The sequence below is a fragment of the Castor canadensis genome, chromosome 4 (assembly GCF_047511655.1).
Source record: "Castor canadensis chromosome 4, mCasCan1.hap1v2, whole genome shotgun sequence".
Classification (NCBI taxonomy): domain Eukaryota; kingdom Metazoa; phylum Chordata; class Mammalia; order Rodentia; family Castoridae; genus Castor; species Castor canadensis.
The window spans coordinates 102,489,772-102,507,568 of NC_133389.1; the positions used below are offsets into that span (position 1 = coordinate 102,489,772).

A 17,797-nucleotide genomic window follows, 5' to 3' on the forward strand; every position below is an offset into this window, starting at 1 on the left:
GATACACAGGCCTTTTCTAAGGACACGAAGAGCTCATTCGTTATGAGGATTCTGAGCTCTTTTCATCATTTTGCATTTGTAGAATGTGTTTAAAAATAAGTTCAGTAGTAGACAGCAAGACAGGAATGAAGCAGAGGAAAGTCAGAATCTGGAATATAAAGGTCTGAGTAACTGAGCATTACTATTGGGAAAAAGGAAAGAGGAGAGGATATGGAAATGGTTACCTGTCAACTGCCTGGTAATGCCTTTTGTCCTCCCTTCCAGGCCAGAACACCCTCATGCTCTGGTTTCCTTCCATAGCTTGCTGAGGCTCTCAAACTGAAGAGTTAGACTAATTGCTAAATTCAGGGGCAATTAACTTATAATTCCTAAAGTAAAATTACTATAAAATCATTCAAATCCAAAGAGCCACAGATAACCCTTCAAGATGCATGGATGGCAAGTTGTTGCAGACAATTTGGATTATTTCCAACCGTTTGAGTTTTTTTCTTGGATTACAAAGAGAATATTATGATACTGGAAGGCACATAGCTTTCTCCAGCATTCTAAACATCTTCCTGCCTTTCTTGTTCCCACACGTTAAATCAGCAGAGCATGACTTACAGTTTGACTTGCTTCCTATTCTGCAAAGTACTCAGAACCCGATTCCTTTCATGAGTGACCTTTCTCTTCCTTCTCAGATGCTGATTTGAGCAACATTCAGATCACTTTTATTTCATCTTGAAAGATAAAAATTTGGTGGCCTCAGGAGTGGGAGAATTTAATGACTGTTTCAGTAAAGCATTTACCAAGTCCGTATACAAAGCCATCTGAAATTGTTGGCACAATAAATGACATTACTTTAATAAATTGGGAGCAAATAGGCCTGTCCCATTGTGCCTAGCAACTGTTAAACAGTATGTTCTCTCTTGGAATCTAACAATGCAATGTTTGTTTCATTCAGCACTCTGCATTGTTTCTTAAAAGCACCTCCTGAAATAAGTTATGAGAAAATTGACATATATATATATATATATCTCCACAAATCACACACACATATACGCAAATGAAAATTATATACAAAGGAATGAATGATACTTTTTTAAATCTAATCATCTGGCCAATAAAGAGATTAATAAGTGTCTCAGAATAACAAAAATTGACACAGGAGAAACGGAATAATAAATTGCTAAAAGTTTGAACTTTGGGCTCAAAGGAACCTGAACTCTGTACAAATAAGTCTTTTAATGGGTTTAGCCTTTTTAGATGCAAAATGGGGATGACAATAGCAGTCTCATCTCAGCACCAGGGTAACAATCAAATGAAGACTTTCAGCATGTTTAGTGAGAAATAATAACTAACAAATAATAAATGTTAGCTTTAACAATGGCCGAATCAAGATCATTACTCTACTTGGTTTTAAAATTTGAATATGTTAATCTAGTCAGTATAATGAAGATAATGACTATGTTGGTTAGCTTTTCATTGCTGTGGCAAACACCTGAGAAAAATGGTTTAAAGAGAGAAAGATTTGGGGGGGGGGTGTGGCTCATGGTTTCAGAGGTTTCAGTCATGGTCACTTTGGTTCCAAAGTTTCTGGGCTTATGATGAGACAGTACATCATGGTGGAAGACCACAGAGGAACAGAGATGCTCAACTCATAGCAGCCAGGAAACACAAATAGAGAGAGAGAGAGAACCAGAACAAGAACCCCATCTCTTACACCCTACTTTCTACCACCTCCCAAAATAGTGCCACCAGCTGAGGACCAAACCTTCCATGCATGAACTTGCTGGGGACATTTCATATTCAAACTATAATAACAACATAGGGTACTATTGAGACATTCATCTAATATCAGTCTTTATTAGATCTATACTGTAATGTAACTTTTTTGTGTGGCTGTTTATTGGGTAGCAGATGGAGAATTTCATTAGGTTATATAATAGTGATATAATATATATATATAATATATAATATATATAATAGAGATATAATAGAATTATATCTCTGGCAGAACCCAATTCATACTACATAAAAAAGCAGCAGCTTGTATAGAAAAGCATTCTGTTTGCTATGTGAACATTTGTATGTGAAGACATGTGAGTGTGTGTGATGTGTTTATGTGTACGTTCATGGACCCAAGTGTTAAAGTCAAGGAAGCATGTCATGAATCATACTTTCTGTTAGAATTTGATGTGTTGCTACAATCCTGGAACATGTCTGACAATTAGCAACAGCTTAAATGCCTATTATATTTAATGACTCAATATATACACAATTTAGTTGGTTTCTTGTACTAAAAGAAGACACAAAGAAGATGGGGAAGGGATATTGATTAGCCAAGGAAAGTATAAAAGGCAGAGCAAAAGGGCTGCTCTTTCCTGGGCATTTATTCTTTGGTTTTGTTTTCTTGTTGATGGTGGTGATTATACTTATTCTTTTGTTGTTGTTTTTTCAGTACTGTAGTTTAAACTCATGGTTTTGAGCTTAAATACTCTACCACTTGAGCCACACCCCCAGTCCTTTTTTACTTTGATTATTTTTCAGATAGTGCCTCTCATTTTTGCTCAGCACCAGGCTTGGACTGCAATATCCTTCATATGCCTGCAGAATAGCTTGGAGTTACAGGTGTGAATCATCACACCTATCTTATTTGTTGAGATGGGGTCTTGCTAATTTTTTGCCCAGTCTAGCCTTGAACCAAAATCCTCCCGATCTCAGCCTCCTAAATAAATAGGATTATAAGAGTGCGCCACCAAGTCCACTCAACGTCTCTTTTCTCAAGGCTATAAACAGTGAGGTGAATTTCCTTGAATATTTTGCTTGAGGGATGTAGAATTTAAGTTTATCATACTTTTCAGAAGGCATATATGTAGCACTGCTTTTGTGTTACATCAGAATTTTGAAAGATTCTAATAACCTTGAAGATCAAGTAATCATAGACCAAGGCTATCCTCTAAACCTACTATTATTATGAAATATACAGTGAGCAATTAGAGGGAAATACTGTTTCCTTTTCCTCCATTGAGGTCCAGCATTCTTCTTCCCATAATCTACATACGCCATTGGCTCCCTGTCTAATGAGGAAGACCTGATGAGCTCAATGTAAGGCACTTGAGGCATTGACTAGGCTACATGTCACTAAGAGAAAGACTATTTATTGAAGCCCTGTAGCAATAATCCATGTTCTTCCTGCTGTCTGATTTTTGTGCCCCACAGGTGGGCAGTTATAGAAGTAAGAAAACCATTTTTTTCTCTTTTATCTGTCATGTAACTGATGAGTAAATGGGTTCGAGAGGACCCAATCATAGTTCTCCCTCCTTCTATAGACATTGTTTAGTATCAGTGCAAAAATTTGAACAAGAAAGTATCTCCTTTGGGATTTTTAGAACCAAGTTCCATTCTATAAATGGGAATGCCCTGTTCTTAGACCAGATCAGGGGAGGATGGCTGGGATAAGGGGAATGTCTAAACTGCTTTCCTAGCCGCTACTGAAGCAGTCATGTATTTTCCACGTTATCACCTTTAAATATGCAGTTTCCATTACAAAAAATATCCTAGAACAGAGAAGGTATAAATAGCAAAGTTAGAATAAGGTTCATCTTGATCCTTTAAAAAATGATGACAGTATTTAGAAATTCCTCCAAAAGTGTGATACAAATCAAAATTGAAATTCACAATGAATAGAATGACAAGGTTTACAGAAATATTTTACACACACATACACAAACATGTTAATCACTAACTGAAATTAATGATGATCAACTTAAGTGGAAATAAATCCAGAAAATAGGGACAAGCAAACCAAACCACCTGGGATATAAGTCATGTTTATTTTATTACCATCTACTGGACTTTAGACATTGCATTATCTTGTGATCATCATAAACACTTAAATATCAAGATCTAAGTAATACATTGGAAAAAATTAGGCAATCTGGATGTTTTCACATAGCTTTTGTCCATTGCTTAACTTCATATGGACATAACTATTGATTCATAGGCTTTTCTTCAAGAACCATGATTTTTTATGCATTTATTTATTTATTCATATTTTGTTGCTATAATACAAAAAAGATATGAGGCAACAGAACACCATACCTACCTGAAAGATAGTTGCTTGTCTTGAGATTATTAACTTACCTTTCTCTTTTAAAAAATATATCTTAGAACATCAGAGATTTTTTAAAAGCTCATTTTCATTTATAATATGGAAGAAGATATTAGAATTTCATATTAATATTTTACTTGCTTACTTAATAATAGCTCAATCAATATTTGTTTAATCACTGCTATATAGATACATGGTTTTAAATAATGTTGCTTACATTGATGAGATACCTGATGTATTTCAACATTCGGTGTCTCATTTGCTCCTCCAAACTATGAGTACGTTACCTGAGAAAGATTATTTCGCGCACACACACACACACACACATATATATATACAGGTGAGCCAGAACACCCTTTAATATTACCAATAAATGAACTTCAAAATTATTGATTCAACTTGGAAATCACAGTCTCCTTTCATTCTGATACCCTGCCCTGCCCTATGCATTTCAAGGTACAGGAACTGCCTTGACTATACTCTCTATCCTGTGTGTGATCTAGAAAAAGGAAAACAAAATTCTGTCATACTTGATAGTGGGAAAGAATTTAAAGATCCATGAAAAAAAAATCCTAGAAATTTATACAATTTTCAAGTTCCTATGATATTATCCCTTTCTAAGAACTTTTTGATAAATTTCATATGACCAGAGGAACTTTTTCAACATTCCTCATTCCACTACCATGAGACTTGGTAAAATGGAATTACTTTCAGCAAGTAAAATAACTCACCATTTACTTATTACAGCACTCAGTACTTTTTGCCTATCACAACCTTAAGCCTTTCCTAGAAGATTTTTCTCAGATTGATGACACGTAGACATGAGAAAAGAAAGCAACTGATGGAATTTGTGAAGAAATGTCTGAGGTTGCTTCAGGAATGTATATCTCAATTTCTGTCTCTCTGTCTCTCTCTGTCTCTTTCCCTGTCTCTCTCTTTCTCTCTTCAAGGAATAGAATCATAAAACTCTCTCAAAATTTTTCATCTCTTAACTAAGTCAAACAAGACTACAAAAGTATAAATTGGGAAAAGGACTTTGACAATTAACAGTTACAATAATCCGTATGTAAAGATGATATTCTAAGATTTGCAGAGAACACCTTATTGATATTGTGAGACTTCAGATTCGTCATGCATTGGAGTCATTACATGAATTCGACAGAGGGAGGGAAACCCCTCAGAATTAACTGTAGTTAGGGTAATCGTGTGTTGGATTTCTTGAAACAGGGCTTGTTTAAAGTTTAAAACTGGCATAATTAAACAATGGTACCACAGTCACTCTCAGAAGGGTACTTGTTAGGACAAAATGTTATATGTATGGTCATCTAGTCATGGAAGATAAATCTGACTCCTAAGCATTTCAAAGGGGAAACAGATAGAGGAAGTGTGTCAGATAGTTGGGCACATGCCAGTCTCTTCATGACAGTTCATTACAAAAAGGCAAATCAGTGGCCTCAACCAAAGTATGTTTATTTATAAAATTGAGTAACAACCCACAAAACCATCTTGAATTACTTAGTGAAAATCATGATCTTTCATCACAGAAATAAAAGGAAGGAAAAAGAAGGGGAGATAAAATTGGCAACATCCTCTGAAACTCAAGCTGGAAACTGTGTTTCAGCAAAGGAAACACAGAATCCTCAACCAGGGCCATGGCACATGAGAGCCATTCTACATGCCAGACAAGCCATTCTAGCAGGAATCCTGGTCCAAACTGGGATTGGGAGTGTATTTGTATTTTCCCTACTTTTTAAGAGAAGACTAGCAGAATTTTTCTTGTAAATTTAGGGATGCATAATCACATGTTGTTTTACATAAACATGTATTCCAATTTACATAAATTTGCATAACATTTTCCCCAAAAATCTAGCTCTGAATTTGCACAACAAATTAATCTGTGTTCTTTCTAATATAATTGTCTTCAAATATAAGATCCAGGGGTACCACAAGAGGTAGATTTATCAGGGGTAGCAGTGGGCACCCCTCCAAAATTCTTTACTGGAAATGGATAATAGTTATAGTTTAGACAAAAACATGGATAATTCCAGAAGTTAATTAGAAACATTAAAAAAAATCTACTGATGAAATAATTCCAGGTTGGAATAAGTAGAAGAGGGCTTGCACAATTGATTAAGGATAACTCTCAGGGAGCCTATTGTCCAGGTTCTTCAGACCTCAGTTTAACTCTGTGTCTTCAAGTTTGTTTGCTCTTGAGTCAGAGGCTTTAAGGTCAAAATAAAGGATCTTTTTCATTATGCAATTCAACCAAAAGACATAGAAAGATACTATTATAGCTAAAAAGAAATGACATTAAGTTTATTTTCTGATTGCCAAAATGTTTCAGGATTGGTCCTTTCCTCTTATAAATGCAAGTAAGCACTGAAGGGAAGATAACTAACCTTCTCCATCATAAATAAACTTCTACTTGGCAAATAATTATTTCTGTGTTATAAGATAGTCTAAGTACGGGAGTTTGTTTTTATAAGTGCTTTTTAAAAGAGGAATTCCATAAATAAATACAAAAAGCACTCTTAAATATAACCCTTTTACACAGAAAATGGAGTTTCTAGTTACTTAGGTAAGATCTTTGGCTGCAAACTCTCATAACATGCAAAAAGAAATTTTCTGCAGAAAAAAACAATGCTAAGATGAGAAAATAATGAAGCTGGAGATTGCAAACAACTCAAAAAGGAGCATAAAGTAATCCCATTAACACATAAATCTGACCATGACACTTGCATGCCCAATAGCTTCTAACAGGCCTGACTTGGTGGCATGTACCTGTCATCGAACTGATCAGGAGTTAGAGATCAGAAGAATTGTGGTGAGATGTGAGCCTCAGAAGACTGTTAGTGAGACCACATCTCAACAAAGAATGTGGACATGGTGTACATCTCTGTTATTCCAGGATCACAGTCCAAGGCCAGCCAAGGAAAAAAGCATGAGTCCCTATCTGAAAAATAACTAAAGCTAAAAAGTATTAGGGACATGACTCAAGTGGTAGAGTATCTGCCTAGCAAGAAGAGGGCCCTGATTTCAAACCCCAGTACTACCAAAAAAAAAAAAAGAAAGAAAGAAAGAAATAAAATGCAAAAAGCTTCTAATAGCTTTCCATCACCCTTAGAATAAAATCTAAATTGGGCTGAATCCACAGACTGTATACATGCTACTTCTAGCTTTGTCTCTGATTCCATTGGAATCTTCTTTTCATTTATGTCACTCCCTCAGTACAAGCCTTTTTGCTATGCTCTGATCAGGCCATAGAGAGAACTACCTCATGGCTGTTGCTCTACTTTTCAATGCTCCCATGGACCTGGGGATTAGAAGATTGGAATAAGTCAAATTAAAACATCACAAAGGGGCTAGGGGCACAGCTTAAGTGTTAGAGTGCCTGCTTCACAGCACAAAGCCATAAGTTAAAATCCCAGTACCACCACAAACACACACACACACAGAAACAAAATAAAATAAAGCTCTCTATTCTTGCCTAATTTACCAATTTTTCTTGGGCAAACTATTCTTAGATTGTTGCATGGCTTTGCTAATTGTTGAAATTCAGAAAAAAATTGATTTTGACAATTTGTGCCAATGTTCTCTTCCTTTTAGCAAAGAATAATGTATTACAGTCCTTACTATAAACTCTGGAAATGCTTCTCTGTTTATTCCTTAATACATACTAAAACTTGACAAGTGGTAGGTTGTCTGTGATTAGTTACATGTGATTTCTGAAACCATAGCAGTAGACAATTTGTGCTTTGTTTAATATTCAGCCATAGAATTTAACTTTTTCTATATATTAGGTAAAATTTTACTGATTCAACAAATGTGTATAGAGTCACTGTGCTGTACAGTCATTTGTTCTAGGCACTAGAATCATAGCACAGATGAAGAAGTGATATTGGCCTAAAGATCCCAATGAAATGAGGAAATGGGCCATAGGCTTTCCTGAGGGACAATAATTCCAGATTACCGTCCAAGAGACTCATTGTCGATTCAATGGCACAAATACAATCAAAGTTAAAACAATAACTATATAAATAATAAGCAAAAGAGAGCTGGAGTGATTATACTAATACCAGATAAAATAAATGAAGGAAAATACTATGAGTGAGATTTCATAATGATTAAAGAATCAATTTTCCCGAAAGGTATCATGATTTTTAAACTCTAAGCACTTAATAATGAGGGTCAAAATACATGAAGCAAAACTGATTCCAATGATAGTTAGGAATTCATTATCCTACGTTCCATAATGGATAGAACACTGGGGAGAATCAACAAGGAAATAAGTGTTGAACAACCCTATAAACCAAGTGGACCTTACAGGCACTTTGATATAGTTCAGATATGCTGTCCAACAACAGAAATACACCTGTTCTTTGAACATTCTGTAAGAGCAAACGTATATTCACTCGTCCATAAAATAAACCTCAAACAATCTAAAAGGATTAGAATAACACAATTTACTACGATGAGATGAACTCTAGATAACTACCATTTGAGAAAAATGGTAACTTTGTCTTAGGATATTAATCTTCATAATGTATGTTATTTATGTTAGTAGAAAATAGATTTACCACTGTTAGTTTTAAATGAATTAAACATTCCAAATTAATCTGTTTTCATCTCTACCATGATAAATAATTACTGACATAATTAAATGAATAGAAGTTCTTCTGGAGTCCTCAAAAATTTTAAGAGGATTCTGTTACAATTATGGTTTGGACCTTAAATGTCCCCTAAAGGTTCTTATACTGAAGGCTTGGTCCCCCATGTAACAGTGCTTAGAGACAAGGCCTTTGAGAGGTGACAGCATCATAAGGATTGATCAGTTCATGACTTCATAGTTGAATAGACTATTAGGAGTTGGTGAAAATTGTAGGACGTGGGTCCCAGTTGGAGAAAGTAGATCACTGGAAATCTGCCCTTAAAGAGCATATCTTGTTCTTTTGTATGCTCTTCTCTTTCTCCCTCTCTCCCTCCCTTCTCTATCCCTTCTCTCTCTCTCTCTCTCTCTCTCTCTCTCTCTCTCTCTCTCTCTCTCTCTCTCTCTCTCCCTCCCTCCCTCTCTCTCTTTCTCTCTTCCTCTCTCTCTCTTTCTCTTCCTCTCTCTCCTCTCTTTCCTCCCTCTTTCTCTTTCTCTTTCTTTCTCTCTCTCTCCCACTCTTCTTAATGATGAAATGATGAATGCCAGGAATTAAGCACCACACACTTCCCACCATAATGTTTTGCCTTGCCTTAGGCCCAAAGTAACAGAGCCATCCAACCATGGACTAAACTTCTGATGCCATAAGCCAGAATAAATCTTTCCTCCTTTAAGTTGATTTTCTCAAGTGTTTTCTTACAGCTACAGAAATCTAACACAGGTTACCAAAAAGATTAAGAACCACTGGTTTAGACTTGTAATTTTGGAGGTATCTTGCATTACAGCATGCAAGAAACTGTTTGGTTACTTTGGGGTGTGGGAGTTTTCTATATTTCTTATTGTTCCAAAGTCCCAGAAATGAGATATAACAAGCTATGATTGAGGAACTGAAAGGAGTTCATTGAGCTTGGAGTGAAAGAGTGTGATGATGGGAGAGTAAAAATAAGTATGCTGACAGTGTCAAGTGTGTAGCAGAGAGAGAGCATATTAAGAAATCTATAACATGAGGCAGTAACAAATGCATAAAAAGTTATCAACTGAGTCTGATCCAGAGAGGAATCATTTTATTTTCTCAAACTCACTACAACATGCTTTCTACAAATGCAGAACTAAACCCACTGAAATGTTAGTAAGACTTTCAGCAATTTCAAATATGTGCTCTCCCAGGTAATCTATAGATATTATTCAGTTCCTTCAAAATGAAAACGCTAAGGTTGTAGGTATTTTTAGTCCAGTCTAGTGAAGAGAATTTATGAATACACAGTTCTACACCCAGCAAGAGATTGCCATAAGGTAGAAAAGGAAAAAAAAAAAACTTCAAATAAAGCAACATAATTCCCCACTCCCACCTCCAATTCTTTGGGCTTAAGACCTAACCCCTACCATGTTCTAATCTTCAGCAGGGATTTCATACCTAACAGCTGCTATTTAGGTAGCCCCTTATGCTATGAAATTCAAACCTTCATTTTATCTCCTTTCCCTACTGCAAAAATTGCAGTATCTCACACCCAAGCTCCAGCTGTCAGATTCACACACCATTTCTATTTCAATGGCTAGAATAATCCCTTGCTCCCTTGTTTTCATTGAACAAGAATGTGCCCACTTAAAAAAAAGGAACAGGGAAAAGGCATTTGTCTAAACTCAAAAACTCAAAGGAACAAAAACAGCTTGAAGAAATCTAATGCTTTGTTAGAGGCATTGTGCATTTGAGGCATAATTTGCTTTTCTTTGTTTTTTTAAAGTGCATATATACCCTTACATATACATAAATACAGATAGATGGACATGAGACTTCGCAAATCTCTCTCAGGGAGAATTATGTAAGTCAGAGAAGATATACACGTATTCCAATGCCAAAAAAATGAGTCAATGTGATTATATCTATGGCAACCATTCTTAAGTTAATTTTTTTTAAATGAGAGAGAAAAATATTTTGCAAGTTCTCAGCCTTTCTCTTTCATTAAGGCACTGGCAACCTCTCATACTAGTTATTGTTTATTAGTAACAGAGTTACTAAGTTCTAAAGCAGCCTTAGAACCAGGATGCCTCTAGTGACAGTTAAAATAAGCAATCTCAGAAGGCACATTTGTAAACTGACACACAGATGCAATCTCAGCTGTCCCAAGCCTGAATGGGAAGAGGCAAAAGAGCTGTGTTGGAAGAACAAACGCTCTTAAAGAGTCTGATGTCTGGTTCTACGTGAAAGAGTAAATGAAGAGAGAAGCACTCAGATACCTTGTAAGTATTTCCTAAGACTTGTGCTATTGGTCTAGTCACTGGAATGGAGACTGTCCTTCTAGTACTGCAGCAAACAGTCACAAGGAGAAAAAAAATCAATGAAGGGGGGAACTTGTTGTAGGTACACAATGCATGTGTATGGAATTATCACAATGAAATCCTCTCATATTATTTAATGTTTGATAAACCAAAAATTTAACCAAAGAATTCTCAGTCTTAAAAATCCAGATTCTTTGAAGAAACTGTAAGCATTTGTAAGAGTCTAATTCCAAAAGAAAAAAAATATAAGTTCCAATTATCAAGTAAATTCTTCTCCCAAGATTTTTTTCCCATCAGCTTCACTTTTCAATTCCTACCATCACCTACTGCCCATGGAATCTTGCTAGCATTCTGGGCAGTGGTCTCCTTGACTTAAATGTTTCCCCAGCACTGACTGAATGCCCTTTCATTTTGTCTTCTACAAGCTTCAACTGGCTTCATATCACATCAGACTGCCACACTGTAACTTCTGTAACTAGCCAGTTTCCAATATGAGCTAATTCAAACTCAGCTATTTAAGTTCTTGATGAACAACCAAGGGAAGTGTGTTTCCTCATCATCTCTCCTCAGGCCACTTACTCACTATCTGCCCAACACACAGAGCTCACCCTCAGTTGAATGAGTATGATAAGAAGACAGTGCCATTTTCCAAAATGCAATTCCTCCTCCATCAAAGCCATATCGAATTTAGTTTCCAAGTTCTCCTGAAGGTCAAGGAGGCACATCCTAAGATCACCAACTCTTACTTCCTTCTCTGCCATCCAGAGGGAATATTGATTATGTTACGTATAAGAACGGACGAGCATCAGTTCTAAACAATTAGATTAATCACATAACCTGTTTTTTGAATTTAATAACTTGGTTATTCAATTAACATTTGAGGAAGTCTGAAATCATTCAAAGAGCAATTATTATAATTACTCTTAAAAACAAAATTGTAACAACCATAGAAGCCAAAGTATATAAAAGATAATAATAATCTCTCAGCCACTACAAATATACTTGACATTATCTCTTCCAAAACAACTCCTCTCTTCCTATAATAAATATCTATTAATTATAATTTTTTTAAATGAACAAACAAAAAGCATTGAGATCACGTACTGTAATAAGCCCTGCACCTTTTTCCTTTACACTGGAAAACTTTATCCTCATTAGAGCACAGATATAATCTTTTCTTCTAAAATTTAAAACTTTAAACTAAATGAAAAACAGCTAATGTTTTTACTTTAAGGTAGTTTGCCAACTTTAGAAAAAATATCTTCAATTCTTCAAACAGATGGCAAGGCCACCTTTAAAAAAATTAAGCATGCTAAAATAGATACAAACTGATAATTCTACTTCTGATAAATGCTGCTATGGACAACTTGCATACCTACCATTCTGTTTCAGCAATAAATCATTTTCCTGACTTGAGTTAGTAATGAGATTTTTAATCATGCGGATGGAACATATCCTCCAGATAATAAAAAACGTATCACCTCCTTTTTATCTTTAATAAAAGATTTGTACACTGCTCAAATGATTGGTATTACATTTTTAAAGAACCTGAGATGGATGCTTTTCAATTCTCCTTTCCATTTTTCTGGGGTTTTATAATTCAAAGGTAATATGCCCTGTAATTAATAATTCATGAGGTAATTCTAAGACTTTTATTCAGAAACCTCTTTCCTATTGACTTTAGAATGTGTCATAAAAATGCAGGGATTAATATTTTAGCAATTCCCAGTTCTGTATGGATGAGGTCTTTAAATTTAAACAACTCAAGGTTGATGCTTTGAAAATCAAGAGACATAATTTTGAACATTAAGGTACAGAAAAGACAAATATCTTCTTAAAGGGTTATTTACACCTTTATATTTCTCTAAACTGACAATTAACCACAGGCAAATTTCTCCTGTTACTCAGGTAATTGCCAGAATTTATTTTTTTCAGTGTGAGAATTATTTTGAGGAATAAATCAAGGGCAAATAGTTCTATTTGAAAACAATTTTTTAGACTACTGCTCTAAATGTGCATTTAAGCATCTGGAATCACTAAAATATTCATTCAAAGGCACTTTTACCTGAAGGTAAAGCTGTGTTTCTCTCATTATTTTTCAGGCACAACAAAGTAGTGTCTATAAGGAGAAGAGTACAGAAAAATAACTTTTTTTTTTCTCTTTTAGCCATTTCCCTGCATATTATTCTGGAAATTTAATGGCCAGAGTACATAGGCATATCACTTAGCTATGTCCATTAAGAAGTGATCCTCACAAAGGCAGACAAAAGAGTTGGTTATCAAGTACAACTAGCATGTACCAGCCTGTGAATTTCACTCTAATCTCATAAATCTGGCAGACATCAAATTCATATGATTATGAATGGCCAAGTGCATTGTAAACATAAAGGAGCTCGGCAATGTGAGAGTTATCATCCTCTGCTAAATACCCCGCATGTATCTCCTGGAAGCTTGGTTAAACAGAGCTTGAAAAATATGAACCTATCCCTAAATGGCTGAAGAACAACTCAGAGTACATCAGGATATGGAACATGCAGTGACTCTCTTATTTAAAAAATAAATCATAACAAATAATCAATAGATTATTGTATCTTCCCACCAACTTGTGAACAAGATCAGTGATGGATTCACCCCTGCATTCCTTAAGCAATTCAAGGGACCTGTTATACATCTTGATGAGATTTTTGTTTTGTTTTGTTTTTTTATCCGCACCATTCTCATTCACTTCTTTACTCAAGACTGGCATGCACCAAGTACAGTGATGAAAGTTCTCATACAAATGAGGTAAAACTACCTGTGCTTGAGAGGCTTATAGACACACAAGTGAGACAACAAAATAAAGAAACACATGTCCTAAAGGATTACACCTGCTGTGTTAGAAGCATACAGTAATACAGGGGAACAAAAAAAAAGAAGTTGATTGTGTGTGGAGTGGTAAGTGGTGGGGAGGTAACACGAAATTTTAAAGTGTTAGAAGTATTGAAAGATGAGTGAACAAGAGTAGAAAAGGGCCATTTTAGGAACAGGGAAGAGCAGGACTCCACAGGTAGCAAGGACCCCACAGATTAAAATCCTATGTTTGAGTACTGCTTAAATTGCAGAGTGTTGGAAGGTTGGAGGGGATCTGTAAGGTGGAATGTTGGAAAGAACACCAGGTTGTGAGTTAGCTTTTACATGAAATTGGATTTTACTCAACAGGTAATTTTGAGCCATTAATGGACTATAAGCAGGGGAATTACGTGGTTGGTGTTTCATTTTATAAAAATTACACTAGAAACAGCATGAAAGGTAGACTGCAGGGTAGAATATAAGATGCTAAGAATAATTAGAAGACTCTGAAAATCACAAGGAAGTGACTGACTGATTGGGCTGACCTAAGCTGGAAGCAACAGAGGTAAATAAACCAGCACTACAAGGTAGCACCTGAAGTGCATGGTGACTGACTGGATTTGAGAAAGGAAGAAGAGGGTAGTTTTAGGAAGAACTTCCTTTTCCTTCTTAGGTAACTAGAAGGCAACTCTGTTAATGGGAATGGGAATGTAGAAAAAGGTTTAAGTTTGGAATTAAATGTAATTTCACTTATTTCAGATTTTCTCAGGCCAGGCAGTAGAACCTCTGTAGATAGTTTGAATATAGAGTCTGGGGAGGTAGACTCAGGACTCCTAGAGGGACAGTTGATGCTTCATGACGATGAGTTTGCCCATGGGAAATATTGTCTGGTGTCAGAATTACTTAATTTTATATCTGAAAAGTACTTATTTCCTGGCTTTTTCACAAATATCTGAGTCAGAATCTTAAGTTTTGGCCTAAGAATCTGCTGTATAACAAAATTTTCATGGTACTCTTTTGTTTACTAAAATTTGATAGCAGAACTTCTTTGTTCATTCATAAATCCCTTGTTTCTGAAGAGTGCTTAGCACACAAAAGGTTCTTATAAATGTTTTCCAAATGAAAAAAAGGAAAAAGAACTAAAAAAGTTTCAAATATGTCTTATCTCCTACTTATTCCTCAAATAAGTATACTTATTAGCCTAATGCATTCTAGAAATATATTTTGTAGACTTATTTTGTTCCATGTAGTATACTCATGACAGACTAAGCATATTTTCCTCTTTTTCCAACATTACATACGAATTATCAAAGAAAATTTGAAAACTCTTCATGTGGAGCTTTTTCAAACTATATACATAATTTTTACTCTTTTTCCTTTGTTTTGGATACTTGAGATAGGGTTTCTATATGGAACTCAGAGTGGTTTCTAATTCACTTAATTTGAGCCCAAGTGCCTCAAACATGTAATCCTCCTGCCTCAACTTCCTTAGTGGTAGAATTGTAGGCTTGCACCTTATTTTCACTTTTTAATAGATAAATATTTAGAGACAAGAAAGAGATCATGAACTCTAAAATTTTCCTTGAAAGCTATTGTTATCATCTGCGTAGTTTTCCATTTTCTGTGTCTTTTATTCATTCTTCATTCCCTCTACGTCAAAATTAAAATAAAATAAAATCACCTGCAATATTGCTTGAATGTTGTTACTGACCTCATTGTCAAGGGCTGCAGTCTGCAAATTCCAACTCCACTTTTTCCTTTCTTATAACATTGCTTTTTATCTATTTCCTTTTCTCTGACTGGTTTTTTTTCTTCTTCTTATTTCAAATGCCCACCTGCTTTCACCGCTCTTGAACTCAAATAGGTTATTAGCACGAAAAGAGATGACAGACCTTGTTAGCTGCTGCAGAGGAGTTCTGAAGTGGTGTGGATTGTAGCTTCAGTCTGCAGGTCATCTTGGACCAGCAGGAAAAGAAATTAGGTCTTCCAGTCCATGTATGAAGGCATTTTGTCTGCAAGTGAGCTCCCCAGTGACAGACCAGCCACAGAGTGGGGACATGCTGAAAACTCTCAACACCCTCACTTCCTATTTGATGGGCACAAAGAGAGGAGACTTGCTTTTGATAGATAACTTAACCTTATTGAAAAGTAAATCAAACTCAGAATCCTCCCAGACACCAGGCAACTCATTTTACAGCTTTATCCTGGCCAAACTGTTTGACCCTGTTTATTTGGCAGGAGTCCTTGGCGGCGGGGTGGCGGGGTGGCGGGGGGTACCTTCTCTGATTGAATCCAGCTGCAGTTTAATGGCCAGCTGTCCGCTCAGCCTCTGATCAGGACCTTCCAAAGGTCTAGTCAGAAACTCCTGGTGAGTGGTCTATGGTATCAGAGACCTGAGTGTGCTCCAATTTGTCAGGGTACTGATTAAGTGGATTCATAACAGATGGTGTCTTGTTTTAGATGGAGATGAGTAGGTGAGAAATTGTCTGGCTACACAGAATTTTTTTTAATTAAAAAAAACGAATGGGAAAAATAATCTGCAGCTGGCATGTCATTTTTACCCCATAATCACAATTTTCCTTCATTCAGTCACAAAAGTCAGGAGGAGAAAATTCAAATTCTCAATTTGGGGCAAACCTACCAATGTTATTTTCTCTGTTACATGAACACAGAGTTAGCAAATGATTTCTTTAAAAAAAAAAAAAGAACCAATATGTTTATTTTTCCTTACTTCTTTCAAAATGGATAGCAACAGAATAAGGGTTGAGTGGTGTTTCTCAAAGTGAAGGCCACAGACCATGGGCAGCATCTTCACTTGGGAATGTGTTAGAGGTGTAAAGAGTCAGGCTCCACACCAGACCTTCTGAATTTAAAACTCTTGGATGGGAGGAAGAGAGGGAGGACCCAGTAGCATATATTTTAGCAAGCCCTTTAGGTGAATCTGATGTGCATTAAAATTTGAGAACCACTGTTTTAGAATATTGAAAACTCGCTTACTATACTTACAAGAAGACTGTTAATTTTTTAAAAGATTTTCAGCATTAGTTCTCATGCCAGTAATTTTTTTTAAATATTTGTCACACTCTTATATACCACAAGGAAACCAAAACTGAGAGAGGCTAAATAACTTGCCCCAACTCATGCAGCTACTAAATGGCAGAATTCAGATTTTGCTCAGAGAGTCTACTTCCAGAGTGTATGCTTGCAAACATTCCTTTAGGCTGCTCAGTTTTCCCATGTGCTGCCCAGGAAGCTGACTCCATCCTCAGAGCTGATGGCGGGATGTTAGGCTTATGAAACACAGAGTCCAGGTAAGCCTCTCAAGAATTTCAGCACCTTCCTGTCAGCACATCTTTTTCTTTCCCTCAAACTTGTACTGTATGCGAATTAAACTCTTCCTACCATCTAATTTACTATATATATATATACATATATATAGTCAATTATTAGTTCCATCCCTCCCATTAGAATGTAATTAAAAATGACATTTGAATAATCTTACTGTGAGAAACCTTAAAGCAACAGAGGTCAGCATGAGAAGGGGATCAGGAACCAGTGTAAAGATCAGTTAGAGATGAATCAATCTGGGTTGTAACACATTTGTACATGAAAGCAACGCTAGGAATCTCTCTGTATAGTTGTCCTTATCTCAACTAGAAAAAATGCTATATCTTTCTTATTATTGCTTATTTCTACTTTTAAATGAAACTGGAGAAAAGCGCAGAACAGGTTCTGCCTGGAAGCGAGGGCGGGGTGGAGAGTAGGAGAGGGTGGGAGTGGGGCAGGAGGGAGAAAAGACCCAAACAATGTATGCACATGTGAATAAATGAATAAATAAATGAATAAATCTTTTGAGGTATTATTATCTATTAATGATCATCACCAGATCCATCAGGGACTAGAAAATAGTGATATTCTAATTTTATCATTACTTCTTCATTTATTGGATAGAA

At 35.9% G+C, this 17,797-nt stretch overlaps 1 long non-coding RNA gene across 2 annotated transcripts in view; it reads right to left on the bottom strand.

Annotated features, from left to right (window-relative positions):
* Positions 1-15,922, bottom strand: part of LOC141422370 (uncharacterized) — a 40,416-nt gene extending 24,494 nt beyond the window's left edge. Inside the window, exon 1 of one of the 2 annotated variants that reach the window (XR_012446918.1) lies at positions 15,737-15,922. This is a non-coding gene — a long non-coding RNA (uncharacterized lncRNA). Of the gene's footprint in view, positions 1-224; positions 388-15,736 lie in introns of those variants that run through there. The other variant, XR_012446917.1, reaches the window with a different exon arrangement.
* Between the last annotated feature and the right edge of the window lie 1,875 nt (positions 15,923-17,797).